This window comes from Otolemur garnettii, unplaced genomic scaffold, assembly GCF_000181295.1.
Source record: "Otolemur garnettii isolate 467f Iridium unplaced genomic scaffold, OtoGar3 scaffold00025, whole genome shotgun sequence".
Lineage (NCBI taxonomy): Eukaryota > Metazoa > Chordata > Mammalia > Primates > Galagidae > Otolemur > Otolemur garnettii.
In genome coordinates, this window is record NW_003852420.1 from 6,429,999 (window position 1) to 6,435,167 (window position 5,169).

General features: G+C 42.6%; 1 protein-coding gene across 1 annotated transcript in view; it reads left to right on the plus strand.

Moving 5' to 3' along the window:
* Window positions 1–5,169, plus strand: part of PAK5 (p21 (RAC1) activated kinase 5) — a 109,389-nt gene that overhangs the window by 67,435 nt on the left and 36,785 nt on the right. The window lies entirely within an intron of this gene.

Genomic DNA, 5,169 nt, shown 5'->3' on the forward strand with positions numbered 1-5,169 from the left:
GAGTATACAATTTTAGACCATTAGATGGAGTAATACAGGGTGGCCATAAAGTTCATGTGCCATTGAAACCAGTGTGCCAATTTATGGGCACCCTGTGTGATGGTTCCTGAATTCTGGCAAAGTTTACATGGCCCTGCCTAAAAGGAAAAAAAGTCAAGATAACATAGTAATTTTTTAGGAAAGCTGATTTTATTCAACTCAGAGGATGGTCCTTCATTTTGAGGGAATGTTCTTTCTACTATTTTTTGACTTGAAATGTCAATTCTTCTAAGAATTTTGAGATAAAAGAGCTAGTTGCTGGAGCTTTTTGGAATGCTTTTTATTTTGTTTTGTTTGCAATTTCTTTCTTATTAAAATGAATTTTTTTAATGTTAGCTACTGGAAGTTTGCTTTGGAATTTGACTGGTTCAAAATATCCCCCAATTCAGAAATTACTGGCTAGAGAAGTCACTGAAGGTAAATGCTAAGACTTCTCCCTGAAGGTGTGAGGCTCTTTGGAACCTTTGAAAGAGATTGCGACTCTGTGTGTGCGTTACAAATGCTTTTGCTACCTTGCCTGTGCAGCAAAAGTGAAAATGGACCATGGATTCTGTAGAGGTCTCAAAGTAGATGAGAGAGACGTGGCTCCCAACCCGGCATGCACATCCTTTTGCACCAAACACGCCCCCTAGTGGCTTAGTGGGCAGCTCTGCAAACCCCGGAGGGCAAGCCTGCCTGTAGTCAACTGCTTGATTGATCACAGGTAGTCAGCATTTTCCTTTTGCTTATTATTTCTCATCCACCTAACCTAAGATGTTGAAAAGACATCATTTAGGGACGATCCTGGGAGTTACTTAAGCACTTTAGAAAAACAAAAAAAAAAGCTATTATTTTAGGTCTTAAGATAAAAAAAAAATTACAAATAATTCCTGAGAAGTTAAGGCCTGAGATAGGTTCTTCCAGTTAAAATTCAAATAATAGCTATGTCTTTCATCTCACGGTGTTAATAACATATTTGAACATCCACAATCAGAGTATCATGATTGCCTTCATGGCCTATGATCTTGCCAGGGCAACTATTGGAAAGAGTCAAATGCGTGAGATAGTGCATCCCTTTCCCGTACACTCACTGTCTGTGAATAATTAACATGTTCTATAGCTGAATCAAGTTATACATGCAGGTTTTGAACATGGTTGTTGTTATATATTTTTTCATCTAGGAGTAAAGAATATGATGTGTGCTTGTCTATTTATTTGGATACTTGGGTTAAGGAGCTGTTTGGGGTCATGGGCATGTTTGGGTGACCCAATAGTCCACTCTTAACATCCAGAAAGCTCAAGAGATTTCACTAAGAGGTCACAATTGCTTGGGTTTTAGGTTCCTCTTGGGGGAAAAAAAAAACAATGAGATGATCTGGTATCCCTGGGTCCAAATTTTCGCATGGAATGGGTAATAGAATTGGCTGGAGATAAAGGCTGACTAAGTAGCAGGGGTCACCAGTTTGGCACAACCCTGCCTAGGCAACTTGGTTCATTTTTCCAACCAGCCTAACAATTAGAGGCTTTGGGGATTTAATGTTGTCACTAGCCATCCCTGTGTACTCGATTACCAGGAGGGTAAACCAAGGTCTCGACAAAGACAAGAGTCCAAGTCTCGTGTTTCTCCAGGCCCACTGCTTTCCTATTATATGACCATATGTGATTCCGGGGGTTCAACTGCATTTGCCAATAAAACTCCTGAAAAGTCTCAGTGGCCACTGGAACTTCAGGTAAGAGGAGGGAGAGAAAAAAGGAGGGAGAGAGGAAGGGTGATTTGCCTTATTCCTTGCAGTTTCCTTCTTCCTGCAGACTTCAAGGCAAAGCAGACCTGCCCTGAAATCCAGCTTCGTCAAACCCAGAAACAGCACAGAAACTATTGTGGCTCAGCCCTTACAATCAGGACTCTAAACACAGGAACCTCTTGAGAAATTCATGAGCAGCTTTTGTCAAGGGTAGGCGGTGGAAGGCATGTTAGTAATTGAAACGTTTACTTGATTAAAAATACAGCATCTCTCTAAAAAGACTTAGGTGCCTGCATCTTTAGAACTGTACTCTTAAAAGTCTACCAATCACATTTAGACTTCCAGCTGAGGCAAGAAATAGCGATCACGACTCAGATAATTTGACTTTACCTCAAAGAAGGTCCTAGAGGAGGGTGGGTAATGTTCATATCCCTGGTTATAAGAGAAAATGCGAAACTTGTGTAGGTCTCCAGATGGATGGAGCAAGAATGAAGGTGGGGCATTGGGGGAGGTGGCACCACTTTAACATTTTGGTCTAAAGAAAAAAATGCTAATGTTAACACACAGTGGAAAACTCCTCCAGTGTTATGTATCTACCTAATTTTTCTGTTAGCAAGACAGGAATCAAGAATGTTATGAAATCTGTTGATAGTGGCACACTTCCTACTTTTAAATGTTTTCTGCCGAGGGTGAGCAGATGAAACCTTCTGGGGTGGAGGGGGAGACAGACAAAACCACACAGCACCATTCATATCCCAGAACCGTAAGAACTGCCAGATGTGGAGAGAGAATGTTTCCCCCACTCCCTACAGACAAGTCTGCCTTCCACAGGGAGAAACTGACTGGAGATATTGTCATCACGTATTTGATTTTACTCATTCTGAGGCTCTCCTAGGATCTGGCAGCTGCCTGGTCGTGTGTGTTGGTTCCAGCCATGCTGCAACCACTGAGAACCCCAGCATCAGAATTCTGCCAGTTCATTAAGCACTTGCTGTGCACCAGATACATGCCTTGTCTTATGGAGCCCCACAGACCTGTAAGGCAAGAACTCAAGCCACCCTCACACAGATGAAGAAACTGAGGTTTTGAGGTTTGGTCAGCTTGCTCAGGCAGCTCACAGCAGAGCTGGAATCCAACTCTTTGGGCATAACCCTTTCCCCAGACATTGCATGCATCACCATGCGTGCACAGGGCCCACTTCAAAGCATGCAATGCTTGCAACCTGCCTTATTTCCCGCTCCTTTTACTACATGAAGCAATGAAGATGCATTACCAATAAATGAATTAATTAGCAATGAATTCATCCTGTTTCACTCTGTAGTAGTGAATCTTTATGGACTTCCCCAAGTTTATGAAGGCAAAAGTGACTGAGCCTCCAAGGTCTATGTGTTTCAGAATATTCCCACTTCCAAGGACACAAATCTAGGGTCAGCAAGGTAAACCTGAGGTCCCTGTGCTGCATTGCTCCTCACTTTCTAGTCTCAACCTTGATGCCATCAACATCTTGGACCAGGTAATACTTCATTGCAGGGGGGCTTTCTTGTACCTGTCAGATATTTTGCAGACTCCTTTACCTGTACCCACTAGATGCCCATAGCATCCCTCCCTCATGGTTAACAGTCAGAATATACCCAGACACTGTCAAATGTCCATTGGGCAGGGGAGGGCAAAAGTGGCCACAGTTGAGAACCATTGTTTTTCGCCTACCATTTATGAAGCACATTTTGGCAGCTAAGGGTGTGGATTTTAGAGATAAATGGCCTGGGTTTGAGCCAGGCAGTTTGCCACTTCACTAAGTGGGCCAATAAGTTGCTTAATTGTGTCTCCACTTCCTTATCTGTAAAATGAGAATAAAGAGTCCCTGCTTCATCATGCTGCATGAAAAGTAAGTTAATAAATTAAAACAGCCTCATTTTTTTTTTTGGGACAAGATCTCATTCTGTCACTGAGGCTGGAGTGCAGTGACATGACCATAGCTCACTGCATCCTCAGACTCTAGGACTCAAGCAATCCTCTCCTCTCAATCTCCCAAGTAGCTGGGACTACAGGTGCATGCCACTGCCCCTGGCTAATTTTCTTATTTTTGGTAGAGACGGAGTCTCCCTATGTTGCCCAGTCTGGTCTCAAACCCCTGGCATCAGTCGACCTTCCTGCCATTATTATTAGCACACATAGTCCACACATCAGCCTTGTGTAGCATGCAGCCAAATGGTGGCTCTGATGTGAGGGCCACTGTTTTGCCAGCAGGGTGCTGAGCATTTTGCAAACTTTATCCAATTTAGTCTTCAGACAACAATTCTAGAAGAATTCAGGATCATCTCCCTTTTACAACTGGGGTAGTTGAGACTTCAAGAGTCTAAATCTTTATGGAATTACCCAAGTTTATAAAGTTGAATGACTAAGCCAGGATTCAAAATTTAGTTCTGACTCCAAAGTCTGCATGTTTTGGAATATTCCTATTTCCACAAAAGAAAATCAAGGGACAAAAAGGTGGCTGTGAAGTCTCCAGGCCCAGACACACATTCAGACTGCAGGCAGCCCTCACCTGGCTGGTAAAGAATGGGTGAAAACTCAGAGAGATTAGGGGTGCACCAGGAATGCTTTCTATTCTGTCTGTTCCTAATAGAATGGAATCCTTCAGAAGTTCTCTGTGAAGAGCTGTGAATTGTGGATTAGAAGCTCAGTCACGGGCTGGAAAGGAAATAATGGGCACAGAGATCATCACGACTCTCGTATCCACTTATTCTAACTTGAGTGACACTTATTTTTAAAACATAATCCACATTTATTTGCTCACCCCTTCAGAAGAGAACAAGTTCTAGAATCATATTCCCTAGACTTGAGCACTTATTAGCTGTCTGATTTTATCTGCACTTGGGTTCCTTCATCTGTAGAGTGTTTCAGTACCTACTTTTAGACTTGATGTGAGGATTAAATAGATTAATAAACAGAGGTTAACACGTGGGAAGCACTTGGTGTTAGCCCTTACTCCCGGGAGTATTTCTGATTGGAAAACATAACCCTATCTATCTTTTCCTACCAGCCATAGGAATCTTCCTTCTTTTTCATCTTTTATAAATTTTCAAAATGCAGGAACAAATTCCATCTGACTGCCTCACAGCCTCTCTGTGCACCCTATAAGTATGACTGTCCTTGCTTTAGAAATGTGTGTTGCAGAAAGCCAGAGTAGCTGTGTGAATTGTTCAAGGTCATGCAAGACCTTAGTCACTGAGCTGGTCTGAGGACCCAGGTCCTGCCTCTCCAGAATGAATGAAATTCTCAGACCCTGTGGAAAGTGGATGCTAAGTGAGAATTATCATGAGTATATATCTCCAAACAGTGCCTTCACTTCACCCCTGCGAGATCTCTGCACAAGGCACCAAAAGTGACCAAAGCTGTAGCTTTGGAT